The sequence below is a fragment of the Protopterus annectens genome, chromosome 14.part0 (genome assembly GCF_019279795.1).
Source record: "Protopterus annectens isolate FY-2018-M chromosome 14.part0, PAN1.0, whole genome shotgun sequence".
NCBI classification, from domain to species: domain Eukaryota; kingdom Metazoa; phylum Chordata; order Ceratodontiformes; family Protopteridae; genus Protopterus; species Protopterus annectens.
Genome location: NC_056748.1, coordinates 1,003,544,676 through 1,003,563,408, shown reverse-complemented (window position 1 = coordinate 1,003,563,408; position 18,733 = coordinate 1,003,544,676). Strand labels below are relative to the sequence as shown.

General features: G+C 32.9%; 1 protein-coding gene across 1 annotated transcript in view; it reads right to left on the bottom strand.

Moving 5' to 3' along the window:
- DPYSL4 (dihydropyrimidinase like 4) overlaps positions 1–18,733 on the bottom strand; it is a 225,749-nt gene that overhangs the window by 23,983 nt on the left and 183,033 nt on the right. The window lies entirely within an intron of this gene.

The window sequence follows — 18,733 nt, the reverse complement described above, 5'->3', positions numbered from 1 at the left end:
GTCCCCAATATCTTTATTTATGAGGTCCATGATGATCCTTTCCATAGCTTTACATAGAAATGCTATACCTGAACATTGTTCATCCCCTAGGTTTCATATAACCTTGCCTCCCCATAACCCATTAACTTGCATTCTTTCATCTTCTGTTATTATTATATTTAATGGTATCAAATCTAGCATTTTACACCATTCCAAAATTCATAGCCTCCATTTAACAGGAAACTGTTTATATTAATGCCTAGAATTCTCATTTTGTGAAATATTTTTTGCTACCTTTACCTTTTTCCTTTCTTATTTCCTCCTATACCTATATTTTTGAATTTGCATTTTCTGTAATTCACTCTTTTTCCAATAGAACTTATTTTATTTTTTACTTTTATCCATTTATCACATTCATCACTTCTTCCTCTATCTCCCCTTCTTTACTTGTCATTTCTTTTATAGTTGCATTGATTGCAATTCCTATCTCAGTCACAATCATTTTTTCTTGTGTTTCTTCTGTATTATCTACCAGCGTATCCTTCCTATTTTGTTTTGTTATTGTTACCTGTTTATCCTTTTCCATGTTATTACAATCCATCCATGAATGCCCTATTTTTTCACACTTTATACACTTTTGTTCACATTTTCTAATTCATGAGCTATTTTACCACAAATGAAACATTTTCTTTTTTCACAATTGTTAATTAAATGGTCATCTTTACCCCCACAAAAAACACATCTTTGGTTGTTCACAGTATCGAACAAATCCCTTATTCCTTCCACATTAATTATACTTAGCAAATGAATTATTTTATAATTTTGCATTTTCAATACAACACCACATTCCCAACCCCAGTCCATAATCTTCTGTATCATAGATTTTTGTAATGTCCAAAACATCTCTACACATAGTTCTCAAATAGTTTTCTTTTAAATCATTGGTTTCAATTTCAGTTCAGAATTGTACAAATATCCTTTTCTTGGCTTGTTTATTAAAATGCTGGACCACATGCATGTTACAGGGGGTTTCTTCATTACTTTTTTCATAATGCTATAAGTATTTCTCCATAAACTGTGCCTCTGAAGAAAATATCACAAAATGTATCTTTTTAAATACAAATAAACACTCTTACCACCCTGGTTTTGACTCCAAGTGGTGAAATGATGCTGTCCCATGCTTCATACCTGTCCAGTTGCTTCTACCTCTTACTGCTTATTCTTATAAGATACTTTCTTCTTACTTCTGCATTTCTCTCTTTTCACCTTCTCTCACTGTCTGTGCATAGGATTTATTTTCTCCTTCCTTAATTCCTGCACTACTTCTTCTTCTTGGATTCTATCCATCATCCCTCCCCATGACACTGCATTCTCACTCTCTGGCTCAGTCTGATTAGTTCTTTAAGTAGACATCCCACAACCCCTCCCAAATGGGGCGTTGTAACAATACACTCCTGTGTTGCAGACTCAGACACAAATTATGCTGAAAAATTACCTCTAAATCTGCCAGCTCTACTTCAGTTCCACAATTTAGCCTCTTATTCACTTCTGCAATACTCTCCTTACTCCCCTCTCCTTCCATCTCACTCTGCATCACTTCTGACTCCTTCTCCATCATGTTTGGCCTTTCAGCTGTTCAATTAACAGCTTCTTTCACCTCACACACATAAAAACACTTTCTTTCTCCTCCATTTGCAAACCTCCCACTTCTCTGAGCTGCCCCCACACCTGGATGGGAAGACAGGAAGTATAACACAGAACTGTGTCCCCATATGCTCCAAAAAGAGTAGGGGAAGTTCTCTAATGCCCTGGCCAAATTTCTCTCAGTAGTATAAAGATAGATAGATAGATAGATAGATAGATAGATAGATAGATAGATAGATAGATAGATATGAGATACTAACAGTAATCTGGCATCCTCTCTAGAGGAAAACTTGCATAGATACAACAAAGCCAGCAGAATGAGCTAAAAAGTCTTTATTTAACAATTTAAGGGCTTTTGTCCTAAGTACTATGGGACTTCATCATTTCAGGATGAAAGCATTTAACTTGGTTAATAAAGACCTTTTGGCTCATTCTGCTGACTTTGTTGCATCTTTGCAAGTTTTCCAGTTGTTTTTTTTTTTTAGTTGATCATCTCTAGAGGACTTCATGGGGCAGATGGATTACTACAAGAAATCTTACCTTCAAAGCCACTGAATCTATCACAACTGACGTAACTTAACTATTAACTCTGAGATAAAAATCTTATAAGACATGACCCGCAGCAGTTCGGCTTCAAGGGTAGATCCTGTTCCATGAATATGGTTAACTTCTTTGAAAGAGTACCTCAAGGCAGTCAGTGGATGTTCTGTCCATAAGGCATGCCTTGACTTGGCTAAGGACTTTGTTACCATACCATATCCTAATTTAATAAACAAGCTGAATAAGCTCCAACTTCACCCATATATAAGTAGATAGCAAAGTTATTGAGGGATAGAATCAATGTAATGAAGTTGGCAGGTGCTTCCTCAACACATAAGAAGGTGACCAGTGGTGTTCCTCAGAGTTCTGTGCTGGAACATCTAATATTTGGCAAATACTTTGCAGATCTCTAAATTAGAAATGAGGATCTCTGATTAACTAAGTGTATGAATGACTATAAATTTGGTGTCATCCTCATGTTTCTGTCTGCTATGCAGAATCTGCCATTGGAACTCATGCATGTTACCAGCTGGTGCTTAAAAAATAGGTTAAAACTAAATTTTTAAAAGTCAATTTATTGGTAAATAACTGCTTCATCCATTTTATGCTATAGACAGTAATACCCCACTTAAAAATGAAAGTATGAGAGAGTTTACTAGAACCAGAGATCTAAATTTGCCTCAGCAAATAAAATAAACACAGTGGAGAGACAAATTTGTCATGCAAATTCTGTATACCTATCAGTATTCATGGAATGACAGGAATCTGAATGACTGACAACCATGGAGGAGTTTAAAGCAGTGGTTACTTATGCATATGTTGGTGCCTGGCTGTTGAGAACTTGAACCTCTCCTCTGGAAAACATAGCTTCAGCAGGGTTTACATTATACTGCCCCTCATTCAATACAGGTATGACTAAGCATCTCCTAAGGACCAGAATATATGAACATACTTAAGCAATAAAGAAAAACGTTGAGAATAATGCCTTAAACAGACATGGCAAGGTTTGTAAAATGTTAACAATTTTCTATTTTTATGTTGGAAAAGGTATCATTATTAATTTGGACAGTGAGGCAAGTGAGAGGCACATCTTGAATACAAAGGAATTGCATTCCAATTTAGGTACATTCCACTCACCAGGGTTAAATGATAACATTTCTATTAGTAGTGCTTTAGCACTGAGATCAGCAAAACTATAGGGTGAGAATAACTTATACATTTCTTAAACATCTTTATACATTTTTATAAATTTTTGATATACAAAAAATTGCATATATTTTTAAAATAAGGAGTACTTATGTTTTCTGTTATGAAATGTTTTTGAATTTTACTTGTGTGCAAATGTTAGCAAGTGAATACATTTTATCACATGTATTTAATCATATGATTTAGTAAGTTTGATGTGCATGTTATTTAAACAAAAAAAATTATGTTTTTACTAATCCTGATAAAGTTCTGTTTCTAATAGGAATGAAAGCACTTAACTTTTAATAAAATTGTGGCTCCTGCCTAGGTAGGCCTTTTTTTTTTCTATTTAAATAAATGGACAAGATGAAACTTCTCTTAAGAAAGGCATCTATGTATGTCAAACATTTCTTCCCTATATACAAGACAATATGACCCATTTTTAAATACAAATCCCCAACATGGTTTAGCTATGCACTGCGCTATTAACTGAGTGGATGAAGATTAAGAATTTAATCTGCATTATATTGTGTGAGCCAGTTTTTGCACTTTTTGAGGAGTTCTTCCCATATTAAACCCCTCCAGCAATGTTATTTATAAGTAGCAGCTTTAGCCAGTATCCTTCTCCATAATTGTGGTGATCATGCCATTTCAACTAGTACCCTTTGCTGCTTCATGATCTGGCAACCCTCAACTCTAAGTTGAGGTATTAAAAAAAAAGAAAATGATTTATACTTTTAAAAACTGTAGAAAGTGGCTTGATACAAGCTACCTCACAAACAAGGCACTGAAGCAAATGCTTCAATTTTGATAGCTAAGGCAGAATTTCATTTTAATATGGAAATGAACACCTTTACTGCAGTACCACCAATCCTGCCCCCAGCACCCTGTGACTAGGGCAGTGCCTGCTTCTCCCTACCAGAGATATGTTTTCAATGATATAATAATAATAATAAAAAACTATATTATAACAGGAAATTTAATTGAAGTGACAGCCTGAATAAACATTTGCAGATTTTCAAGTTAGCAATTCCTAAGACAAAAAGCAATGTTTTTTTTCTTGTTGGTTATTGGAAATAGATTTGCCTTATGTTTAAGTGTTGACTGCCTAAAAGAAGTCATATTAATGTTTTTTTATTCATGCTCTGTGAGAAACACACCTGATGTTAAATGTAAGTCATTGAAAATCATGGTTTTGAGACACATAATAATGGTCTTGTGTTATCAACACCTCATGATATATACCTTTTTGCAAGGAAGCACTACAGTATCATTTTGGGTACACATTCTAGACTTCATTTTCCATTCTCTAAATCAACAAATTCTTCCACAAATGAATTTCTCCACTAGTTAGGTTCAGTTTAATTTTTTTTTAATTGCAGTTTCAAATGTAATGGTCTGTAGGTGAGATAGACAAAATTGTAGTACTTAGGATTGAATATTCACTATATTCACTCTGGAATATAATCCCAGTCCAGGTTAGGCAGAGTCCCTCACTGACTCTCTTCAAGAGGAATCTTGATGAGTGGATGGGAGATCGTAGGTTTACCCCAGGTATCACTTCTGTGTCACTGTTAGATAGAGGCACAGTATACTAACCTCGAAAAAGGGCATAGCAAAATTATTTTAAAATGGGTGGCGAAAGCCAAACACACTCTGGCTAGGCTTATAAATGCCCTAGGGCAGATAGCCTAGTATGAACCTATGAACCTATAATAAGACAACAAATCATCTCTGTATAACATAACATAAAATCAGGATTATATGCATTAGTTTTGTTTTAGTGCATATATTAGATTTGTTTTAGTAGTCTATTTATTTCTGTATCAATTTATTTATCATTTGTTAATATGGAAAAGGGACTTGTTCCAGTCATGACCCAGGACAAAAGAGCAATGGGAAAATGCATCATAAAAATTGACAGCCAAGTGTGTCTGTGGGGGGGGGGGTATGGCTAACTGACAGCAGCAACTGATAAAAGCTCTGTGGCTGAAAACCTTTATCTGTCAGAAAATACATTAAAAAAATAAAATCTGGAGATAGTTATTAGCTAATTTTATTCATTAATATTCAGATAAAAGATGTATTGCTTCAAGTTCTTCAAAACCTGTTATTTTCCTGTTAGAAGTTCCACTTCAATTTGGTTAAAAGAGAACAGATTTCAACATGTGCCACTCAAGAAATCTGTACTCAGGATTCTTGTGTTAGAAAAGACATCCAGTCACTAATGTCTAGTATACAGGACGTATTACCTATAATGGACAAACTAGATACCAAAATAAAAATTTTCAAAGAAGAGACCAGAAAGAAGATGAAACATTGATGTTTCATAAGAATTTCTAAAAGTGCACAATGCAGCAGAATGGAAGAATCATTAAACAATCATGAAGGGAGAATAACTGAAGGAGAGTCTCACACTAAATTTCTTTTTAAATGAAATAACTGGCTTAAAGTTAAAGTTGATGATTTAGAAAATAGACTGAGATGAAATAACATTAGAATGTATGGTATACCTCAAGAGTATGAGGGACAAAATATAATAAACTTCTTAACAACCTGGCTACATAAAACATTGACTCTACCTGAAACTATTTTTTAGAATTGAAAGGGCACATAGATCCTAGAAAGTACCTTCAAAAAAGGAAAACTCACCAGCATATTCAATTATAGTTAAATTTATGCCTAGGTTAGAAAAAAAATCAAATATTAAGAACAGCATGGTCCAGAACAATTATTGAAATAGGTGAATGAGTAGTCAGATTTGACAATGATTATTTCAATAAAGTAATAAGTAAAAGAAAATCCTGTTTACCATTGATCAAGGTGTGAAAAACTGAGGGGCTGCCTGCCCAGCCAGATAGAATGTTGTAAATAATTCTATGCCATTGCAAATATTAATATGACCCACAGGCTGGTTTCACAAATGTAAGAAAACTGTGTTATGTACTAAGCTTCAAAAATGTAACCACAGTGCACCCTGCTGAAAGAAATCTGATAAGTAAAGAATTTATGACTGTGTGTGATCTCAAGCTTGGAGACAGGATGTCTGTGGCTGGAAATTCTTTCCATTGCCTTAAGACATAGATAATTGCTAGGTTTCACATGTAAAGTGTCTTTTATTGCTGTGGCTTCCTCTTCCTAGCAAGTGCAGATCAAAAAGAAATGTTAAAAGTTTCAGTTCTGTGAGCCTGGGAAACTTCAGCAGAGGTGACAAGAATGATGTAATCTGAAATGACTCAGCAGTAATGTGTATTATCAATTTAAGGGCTATCTCAGAAAGTAAGAATAGCATTTTGTATTTGTGTCTCAACCTGAACACATCAGTTCACCAGCACTTGATTTGCTCTGTAAGTAGGATCTTAGATCTTAGTATTTCTCTTAGAGATAGATAGGAATATAGCCAGATTAGTCTAGCTGTTTTTTATATTTATGTCAGACTGTCCTACAATGTTGTTTTAAAGTATTCCTGTGATTTCTGAAATCTCTATTATCACTGTGTTGAATCAATGAGTATTGTCTTGTGTTTTTATTATTTATTATTAAATATTTTTAAACATTTCAACTGTGGCTGTTTTGTGTAGAGATAATTTAAGCTCTTAGTGTACTTGCATGTATTTGGTGATACTGTATAAGCTACTCCTAAATAGCCTTCAAGTCTCAGTCACCTTTACCAATTGGATTATAATAACATTGCACAGTAGAATTGGACACCCTTTGGTAAGAGCCTTTATAGTGGCTGATAGTAGTGGTTGGGGGCAGTCGGTACTACTGTATAGTCTGGGCAGAAGGGGGCATAGCTGGAGAACCTGTGCCAGCCTTCCCCAAGAGTGTCTGTGTGTTTGTATATGACTCAAATCTGAAAGTATGTGTGTGTCAGCTACTTGGGCAGGGACACGAAGCACTGGTTGGATAGCGAGGGTGCTGGAGGTTTTGGCTTGACCACTCGGCTGAGATCTGAAACCTATAGCTGTGCCAGTGGGAAGTCTCATTGGGGATCTGGAGAGAAAGGGAGAAACTACCCCAGTCTGACTGTGAACTCTGTGTGCTCTTAAGGGAAATTGTACTTTACTGTGTGTGGACTTGTTATCCTCCCAATGTGGATGCCTCCCACTGGTGCTAGTGGTGAGGAGTGAGGCTCCTTGATTACTGGGTTGGTGCACAGGCATCACACAAGTAACTTAAAAATTACAATAATAAAGCCACTTTGGTGTTTCTTGTAAAGATCAAATTATTTCTTTCTAGAGGAACTAAATTATTTAACACACTGAAGGAAGAATCCACTTTTGTTAACAAGAAAATCCTTAATAATACTAAAGAAATGGAGTGGGACATTATATTCCTCAAGAGACAGCATGAGATGAATTCCTGGAAAATTACTTTTAAAATTAAAATACTTACAAACAAGTGACTTTTATTCTCTGACTGTAGGACTTTTATTTTCTGAAATAATATATTTACCCTTTAAGTAAAATGTTATGTATGAAACAATAACACTTTAAAAAGTATTGATAACAAATGAATGTTCCAGTTGTGTTAAAATGCTGGATTCTTGCTTGCCTTGCTACCTGTGTTGAGCTGTTCTGGAGAAAGTCTATATTGAGCTGTTGTGGACATATAATTTGCTTACATTTTTCTGAATGTTAATAGCTTATGATGTACTGTTATTAATTCTAACTATACACATTAATGGAAAGAACTAAAGTTAGAGGTATGTTACTGATTAAACCAGTTTAAAAGAATTAAGAAGCATGATAAACTTACTGAAGAAATTAGCAGCTGCTGTGTGCTGTGAGTTGCCATTTTCATATGCTGTAATCAAATTCTGACATCAGGATGTTAAGCTTAAGTCAGAGTAGCCATTCAAAATGGCTAAAATACACTTTTAAATTAAACAAGCAGGGATTCTTTTATATATAGTAAAGATTGCTTGTAATTCTAGAATTAATAAGAAGAGTAAACATTTTATGAAAAATATTTTATTCATTCTGCATATGCATATTTACTATGTAAGATTAATGAAAGAGCAGTTTCAGTAAATTAAGAAATATATACACATACTGTAATCCTTAACAGAGAGCTGAAGATTAAATAATCTATCATGGGATATTTTAGAAATACAATTCTGTAGAATAAGGTAGAATATTAATGGGCAACTAAGACAAACAATATATTTAAATAGCAAGCTGCTTATAAGAAAATAGGTATTATATGTACCTGTGTATAGCAGAAATATGAATGTACAAGATCTCATATAACTTACATAGAAAATCATGTAAAAAGTTGAAAATTTCCTAAAAGCTAAAATTTGAAGTTTGGTCATGTGAACCTTGAAGCTTTTTGCATACTGCATGCTATTATATTCGGTAATACTACCTGAAATAACTAATTTCATAAGTCAGAGCTGGATTTTCAGTGTTATATTGCTGAATCAGTATGTCTATTTTGACAGAAAGTAAAGATTTTTCAATATGTTTGAACTGAGGAAGGGAGAATGAGATTTTAATTAAGCACATTTTAACTTTTAAATACAATATATACTGCAATTATTGACTCCATAGAAATCTTAAGACATTTTCTTTGACCTCAGTAATGTCCGTATTGTTATGAATTAGTTTAATAAGCTAAGGGATTGTTAAATATTTTGATATTTATTGTATTAACAGTGTTCACAATTTTGGGGTCTATGTTTATCAATTGAATGGCATATTCATTGAATGGCCATTCATTGAACACAGACCAGTGAATCATCCTGTAATCAAAAGGCCCCCCCACACCCCTACTAATTATATATACCAATTCTCAGATCACACTACAGTGGGGAAACAACAAGTTTCCTTATACCTTACCGATAAGTTAACAATAAGTAAGTATTACTTTCCGCTTTCTTTATGTTTGCTAACTGAGAGCATGCCATAAAATTATTTATAATCATATGGTCTTTCGATTAAAAGATGTTTCACTAGCCTGTGCTCAATAAATGTGTCATTCGATTGTTAAACATAGACTTACAATTCTGATATATAGACCTTGCACTTTTAAAATTAATTCAGAGCTTCTGCTAGATCTATCAAATATCTGTTTATATTTTAGCATGATGAATATATATGTACATTGATTTTACTTTTGTATAATAGTTTGGTATGATAAGATGACCTGTCACTATAAGTTTACAAAAATTTAGTGGCTCATTTATACTACTGTTACATAAGCAGGTGTATAGTGCACTATTTATTGCATTATTTAATATTTGTAACTAATAGAAGAGAATTATTAAACTTTTATATAGTAATGGGGAATAGTTTTAAATGGTAAATGTATAACAGCATTAAAGTCTCTTGTTACTTTTATGGTAAATGTACAACAGCATTAAAGTCTCTTGTTACTTTTAACTTGTATATAATATTATATTATATATTTGTAAGTCACTGTATCTTTTGGCTATTTCCTTTCTATTCATTTTTAGGTATTGGTAAATATAGCAATAGTAAAGTAGTGTGTCTACTATACAAATGCAGTTGTATATATTACTAATAAAATACAGCCTACCATGGATACCAAAGTTCCTAGTTTGCCTATTGAGTATCCATGGTAGGCTGTATTTTATTAGTAGTATATACAACTACATTTGTATACTTGTTTTTGTAATTTACAAGTTTTAGTAGTTTAGTTTGTAGATAGGATGAATTAAAAAAGGTGGAATATTAAGATAGTGTTGGAGGAAGGTTTTAAGAGTCTTATATACAATTAAATTAAAATGGTGGATAAATGTGTCATACTATTGTTTAAAAGAAATCTTTTCAAATATACAGTTTGGATTGTTTTAATATTATTTATTAATGGTAATGGATTAAAAATGGCATCAAAATTAAATCATTAATAAGATATCTAAAATTAAATAGAAGAGACATTATATTCTTGTAAGAAACTCACTTATGAACACATACAATATTTAAATAACTCAAGTTACAAAGTGTTATCATCTGCTTCTTTAAAAAAAAAGCAAAGAGGAGCAACTATACTTTGGAGAAAATCTACTGCAATGCCTAAGGCCATGGAATCCATTAATGACTCCAAAGGAAGGTATACATTTCTAATAATTAAATATAATGGCTAACTCTATACACTAGCTAATTTTACTGGATCCATGGAATAGATGCAAGAGTGGCTAAAGATCATTTAAACTTACAATAAAGTCATTGGAATGGTAGTTTAATTCTAGCAGGGGGGTTTAACAGCATATCTACAAGTGAAAAGAAAATCGCTAATATTCTGGCATCAGCTAAAACACTAAACAGATGAGTTAATAATAATAATTTAGTTGATTTAATAGTAAAAGCAGAAGATAAGTCATCACTCTTCACTCATTATTCTTATGTACATGAGATGCAAACTAGACTTGATAGGATCTATGCTTCTAGAAATTTACTTAATAATGTAAATTATTTGTAAAGTATTCCTTGTCCTTTATCTGATCAAAATGCACAAAGTATTACTATGTTAATGGGAATAAAGAAATGTCAGATTATTTATAGAGTCCTAGTACATATGATGAAATTAAAAAAATAATAATTAAGAGTTATGTTAAGGATCAAGTAGAGAATTGTTTTATCTTTGTATGATAATGGTTAGGTTAGTACAGTCAAACTAAAGGTCTCCTTAAAAATGCATATCAAAGATAGAATGGGAAGATGGGTTAATAAAATGAAAGAGTGGGATACAGAGTTGCAAGAAATGCAAGATGAAATACACAAAGGCAGTTTTGAACAACAATCAAAGAAATTAGATAATACTGAAGTAATTAAAAATGACAAAATAGCAAACTGTTTTAACTCATAAAGTGGAGATAGATTTAGAAAAAATAAAATTGCACAGTCATGCAATGACATCAAAAATTCTACATAGATTAGCTTATAGAAGTAAGATGGTAAGCAAAAAGACATACATTAATAATAATCTAAAACAATTTAAAAAAAGCAACCAAAAAATAATTTATTTAAAAACACATCCAGTAAGAGCTTTTGTCTATCATAAGACTTCTTCAGACTGAAATCATCCTAAAACATCACACATTTTATATAGCGACTAATTAAAAACCTCTCATACATATTAAACAATTACATAATTAAATCAAGTTAACTTAAAGATGCAACTAATTCTGGCTGTCTTTAACCCATTACACCCAAGTGACACCTCCAGGTGCATCTGCAGTTAACTCCTACTGATAGCTCTAGGTGTCAATTATTGCTTGTTCATATTTTCATCAATAATTCCAAAACCACGGTTTTAAAAAGATTTCATCTTAGAGCTTGCACAATGGCAAACTCAACTGCATTAAAATTTGCCCTTTGTGTAGTGCAGGTAGCTAGATTTTAACTGTTGTTTTTATGATATTAATTTATATAGATATAATTTTCACATTTTTCTAAATATCTCAACAGCCAGGTAAAATAGACAGAACTCCTTAGCCTGATAGCAAAGCTCTTAGTTAGATGTATAAAATGCTGCTGACAGTATTTGTATAACTTGAGTAATTGCTGAGATATTGCAAGTTGTTTACAAATTATTAAACATGTAATAGTTACTGTGACTTATACAATCTGATTTAAGACCTAGAATCTAAAAAGAGTACTACCCACTATAAAAATAGTCTGTGCTGAACAGTTTGCCATTTATTTATCTTCTTTCATAACCCTATTGTTCCAGGGATATGAACATTTGTTTGAAATGTGAGGACATAATTTGATTCTGTCAAAAGGCTTAGGCTCCACCCATTGGAAATTACAGTGCAAACTTCCTGAGCTCCATTGGAGTGAATGAGTTAAGCCTTCTTTTCTTTAAAAAGATCTTAACATTCTCTTTGTCATTTAACCCTAGAGGGGTGCTAGAATCTAATCTTACTTGCCAGCAATATTCCCTTCAGTCTAATTCCTCTTTAGCATCAAACCTATTTTAAAAACCAGGAACACTAATCCTAAAATCTTTGGAAAACCTTTACAACTAGTATTAGAAAAATGTTTATCCCATGCATTATTATGACCTCTTGACTCAATAGCATGTAAATGTTCATATATCCTTTTATTTAGCTCCCTTGTTGTTCTCCCCACACAGTATGAAGAACATGCTGAGTAAATGGTGAAATAAAACAACAAACTTCGACTTGTAAGGAAAACAGTCATATATATTAATTTTATATAATTAACTACCAAATCTCCTACATCTGCTTTAAGATAATGATAACAGTTGCAATTATTGCATCTATGCTTCCCTTCTTATATTTTTCTCACTCAAATTAGCTTGAAAAATATTCTTAAAACTCTTCCCTTTTTTACTGATAAATATAGGACCTTCTCCAAATTTTCTAATATCAGGAAAGCTACAGAGTATCTTCCAATTACCTCTCACAATTTCTTTTATATTTTTAGCATCTAAAAAATACTGAAACAACTTTCCCATTTTGTATTGATTTGAATTTCTTGTGCCTTCTCTAGAAGTACCAATTTTATCAAATCTCATTTTAATAATCTCATCAATGTTCTGCTCAACTAACTTTTTTTAGGGCAACTCCTAACTAAAATCTTAGAACACAAAGCTGCTCCTTCTCTTAAGAACAAATCATCATTTTCCATCAGCTCACTTACTCTCATCAGCTGTCTCTTAATAATGTTATCTTTCATATTCTTGGGGTGCAGTGTTGTAATTTAAATAAGTGTTGTTCTGCACTTCTTTTTTTTATAAATTTTAGTTTTTAACTTATTACCCTCTTTAAAAACCTAAATGTCTAGAAAATAAATCCTTTTAAGATCATAATTAAAAGAGAAGTTTAAATAGCTACAGACAGAATTCACATACTGAAAAAATAATAACTTTTCTAAACTCCCTCTCCAAACAATAAACAAATCATCAATAAAGCATCCATAATAAAGAATACAACTATAAAATTGACTCTTACAAATAAAGTCCCTCTGCCAGGCAGTCATAAAAACATTAGCATAGCTCAGAGCCATCTACCCATTGGAAGAAAGATGAATTAAATTAAAAAAATGTACATTAAAATTACATCAAGCATTTCTATAATGAGACTAACCATTTCCTTAGTAAATAATTTTGAACATAACAATTCAGTTCTCATAAAGTCAAGCCCTATTTCATTAGAAATTACTATATACAAGGACTGAATGTCAATAGTCACTAAATAATCCATATCCATAACTTCAATTCCTTTAACACTTTTTTAAAATCAAATGTGTCCTTGATAAAAACATGCTCCTGTAAACAACTTTCTGAAGCTGCTCATCCATAAATATAGCCATTCCATCTGTTTTACTTACCCTACTTGCCAATTTAGGCCTAAGAGGGGGTCATCCAAGTTTTTGTGCACCTTGGTCAAGCCTAAAATACAACTAATTTGGGGCATTTATTGAGAAAATGAGCTTTATCCATTGATATTGTCCCTTCACATAACCATTCTTCTATAAGAAAAGCAATAAATCCATATGCTTTTTTAATGTTCACAAAACAAATCCTCTTATGAAACTTGTCATGAGAACTGAAATCTAATAATAAAACTTAAACTTTAGTATTAATTCAATTATTAGATAGTAATTTTAAAAATAAATATAAATATAATGGGAAGGAAAAGAACTAAAAATCTATCAAGGTGTGAGTAAGATTATGAATAATAATTTTGAAAAAATATTTGTTTTAACTTTCAAGGATAGGTTAGTACTTATTGAAATTATTATATTACCCAAAAATTATATACATACTGCATTCAATATCTTTAATACCTGATAAAAAACTTTTAGAGAAAATAGAAAAAATGTTAACTTTATTTTTATGGTATCCTGTAAAGATGAGAATTGCTTATATAAATCATATAAGATTATGGTGTATTAGCTTCCCAGATGTAGAATTTTATTCTATTGTTGCAAGTTTTAACTCTATTATAAGCTGTATGGACTCAACTTATACTAGTCAATGGAAAACCATTGAAGAGTAGATTTTAAAAACATTCTTATAAGTTTATCAAATATGATAAATTAGAAATATGTAAGAATCTTTTCATCTGGTTGTTGAATTTTACCTTAGATGAAAATTCATTGCAATCTTAAGACATTCCATATATAAAATCAGTTCTTAAAACAGTTAAGAAATATGTTTTTAAAACTCCATTAATATCAAAATGGAATTGTTTGTACTTTCCCCTTGCATACATCTCTAGATTTAAGGAAACTCAGGACAATGTTAAAATGAATTTAGTAAAATGGAATGGATTTACCGTATGGTCTGATTGCTTTGAAAAATGAAAAGCTAAGTCACCAGAATATTTCATGAAAAATTATAAGTTGGATGAAGCTGCTAACCAGTTAATATTATTCACTAGTAAGAAATTAAATGAATTTGTAGATAATATAAGTGAAGAGGAAAAGAACACTGTCCCCTCCTATGAATATATGAATGCTAACAATGAGGGTCTGTTAACCTACAAAGGAAGCTTGTCCATGTTATATAAGTTAATTATGAATAATAAATAAATTAATTATTAATTAATGAATATTAATTTTAATGAGAAATTATGGAACATTTTAGATAGTCATGGGCTGAATGACTCAATTGATGGTAAGAATAAAACTTTGCTACTTAAATCTAAACTTTTTATTTGAAAATATATGCACAGAAGATTTGTTAGTCCCTATAAAATCTCTAAGTTTAGTAAAATGACTTCTTCAGTCTGTTGAAGATGTAGTAAAGATGTAAAAGCTAATTGGACACAAATGTTTATAGATGAAGACAAATAATGTATATTGCAAGGAGATTAGAAAGTTTTTAAGGGTTATAGTCTGATAATTGTTCTTTAACTAGATCATTAATACTAATGAATGTTCCACTTCCTTTATCTGTAAAAGACAAACAACAAAAACTGTTCTGTAGTCTTCTGACAGTTGCTAGAAAGGTTATTAGAAAAATTTGGAAATCATATTTACAGTCAAAGAATTTTTTTAATTTAACAGCATTGCTATGTAAAACTGAAAAGGGGATGATCAGAATAAGCTCTATACATCATACTGAGACTTTTAGCTACTGGGACAACCTTAAAATGTTGCTACTGAAATACCAAGACTCTTAATGTGTTAATTGGTAAGATTACCTTGATGATTCAATGTATTCCTAATATTGTATGATGGTATGTGATGTTGCATTTCTTCCTTTCTATGTATATACTGTACGTATGTTAAATTAATAAAAAATTCTTAAAAGAAATTAAAAATATGCATCCAATTTAAAGTAAACAGTCAGTCAGCAAACTTTGGAGGAAGGCAGAGTATCTAGAATAAAAGGCACTTAGAGAAGGAGACAATACACAAATTCTATATAGACAGCAATAGAAAGAGGACTGAACCCCATGGCCTAGAATCTGGCCTAAACCCATTTCAGTACTTTAAGAGCCAGTACAGATGAGATCTGGCAATTTAACCCAGAGTAAGAAGCTATAAGCTATTAACAGCTTCATAGTGTACTTCAGGGTTTGATTCCCCTTAGTGAACATTCATTTGCCTAATGCATTGCTTTGAGCAAGGCTCTTATGACAGTGCTTCTTGTCATCCACAAAACTGTCTTACACCTGGTAGACTTACCAAGTAAAAATGAATAAAATAAGATAAAGGACATGAAGAATAAATACCATTTCCACACTACATTAGTTGTTCAAGTACATGCTCTGAAAATCTTCACAATAACTTATAAAAATAAAGGGAACAATGCCATAAACATATTTCATATCTGTTTTACTATGCAATTTACATTGAGAATCAATAACCAAACTTCAACAGAGTAACTAAGTTGCAAGTTAGAAATTGAAAATGCATTATCATATGACATTCACTCAGTTTCCCAGTATTGAAACAATCTAGGGATACCGAAGATACTTATCCTCGTAACCATTTTTATTTGTTAAAGCCAAATTATTTATATTTTATACTGAAGTTTATGCAACCCTTGCTAAATTTCTTCCTTAGTACTTGATTGACTGAGGTGATCTGAGCAGTGAGAGGGTTAACTAACACGTACCTGGTAATGAGAGATCTTATCTTAAGAACAGATGGGCAAAACAAGAAGGTGTAGTAGAATGTGGCAGTATTCTCAAGAGTTATGTTAAGACTTTTTACAAAGGTTTTAAACATGTGGTTTGCTTTTACTCAAGGGGGAATGCTATCAAAAATGTAACAAAATTCAATAATGGATAGAAAGACAGGAAAAAAAGTTTAAGAGAACTTCAAACATGCTTCATACTGATTAGCAATACATTTTATGTCCATTTAGAAAATAATCCAAAGTTGAAAACTTTTATAAGCAGCAAAAAATCAAAATCAGGGCATCTAACCTTGCTGTGATTTTGGTCTGGGGTTCAGCAGGGTTAGATACTAAATTTTATGTTGAATTGCTTCAGGACATGTGTCAACACCATATTAAGGAAGGCTCGTGTAATACAGTTATGACAGGGGAACTGTTTGCAGCACAGCACTGTTGTAATAACAATGGATTACATTCATGAATAATGATGTACGAATAAACCACTTAGAAACAGACTACTATGGATTTATACAAACTGCAATGGAATGTATTACTAGTTTGCTGACAAGTCTCCCATTTAGTAATTCATAGATTCATAGACTGTTACTAGGCTAACAATCCTGGGGACCTTTCTAAACCTAGCCATATTTGGATGCAGGACATCTTTTTTCTTTCAGAAAGTTTTGATGGCCAGGCATTTATAAGCTACCTCTGTCCATAGGGAAAATGGATGCCAGACCCAGTGTAAATTTTCTATTCCCAATCCACTTGTCTAGGTTTTGCTTAAGCTGGGTAATAGATGAACACCTCTTTGCATGGATGGAATCCTGCTCCATAGGAGGTACAGTCTCTTGGATATATATCTGTCTCTGCAGCATGTTCTGTTTAAGTCACAGACAAAATTCAAGTTTTTAGACCTTGTATTTCTGGTACTCTTAGACTTACGATTATGTAGGAGATTCACAAGTGTGGGGTTTGTGAATGCCCTGTAAGCCAGGCATAGATCACCCCTCAGTAATCTATAGGAAACTGTGTAGAGAGAAAGGGCTTTAAGGTACTCTTCATAAGGCAGGTTTGTTATGCCTTGTATTCTTTTTGTATGTAAACTTTGAGGTCACTCTAGTTGCTGCACATGCCTGTTCAAGTACATACCAAAGGGAGCCCTGTAATCTATGATTGGTCTGATAAGAGCAGAGTACAGTGGAATAAAGACCTCTTTGGACCTAGATGCCATGCCCTGACTTATAAATTGCATAACATAAAAGGACATCTTTATCACTGTGGCCATGTGATGGTCAAAGGTAAGGCTACTGCCTATGTGCGTACCCAGATCCCTGACCACTGGGTCAACTCTTAGGGACATATTACCACATGGTAATTAGCCAGGATGGTTGAGAGTACAATTATGCATTTCTTAACAATGAATTTTTAAGACCATGGCTTTGTCACCATTTGTTAGTCAAAGATACACCATCTTAAAGAATACAAGTGTCTACAGGGGAGTTTATGATAACCCCTACCTTACAATCATCCAAAAACATAGCCATAAACCTTCAGCATTTGCTTCCATTTCAGAGAAATAGATACCAGAAAGGAGCAGGCCCAGTACCAAGCCCTGGGGGGACACTGCCAATAACTGACCTCTTGGTAGAGGTGGCCTTACCTATTTTGATTTCATGGGTCCTATCAGTGATCCAGTTGGCCATCCAATGGGTGATAAAAGGTTTATACCTAAATTAGTGAGCTTGTCTATAATGCCTTAGTGTGGTATTGCATCAAAAGCCTTGGCCAGGTCAAGGTAAGCTGTGTGCATAGTCTTACCTTCATGCAATGCTTTGTTGACCCTCCCAAAAAAGTCCACTAGATTTAATAGACATGACCTTCCTGTAACAAAGCTGAACTGTTCTGGGTCTAGTACTTACAGGTGACCTATGTCCTCATTTATCATGCCCATGATGATGCTTTCCATGGCCTTACATACAAGGCTGTAATATTTATAAGTGTGTACGTACCTGTATCAGTAGTTGGACCTCCCTTGTGCAGGGGAATGACTGTAGCCATCTTCCATTCTTTTGGCACAAAACCGACTAAAGGCTCTAGTTGAAAAGTGATTCAAGAGGGCCAGAGAGGTCATGTTTATTAAATATCCTAACATGTTATTGGGGTCCATCGATGCACCATTTTTAGCCTTGTACAGTGCATTAATGACCAGTTCCCTAGTAATTGTTGGGGGGATTGCATTGTGTAGTATTTCCTTTGGACTATCAGAGGATTGGGGGAGAAATTTGAACTGAACCTGTCAGCCAAAAAGTTA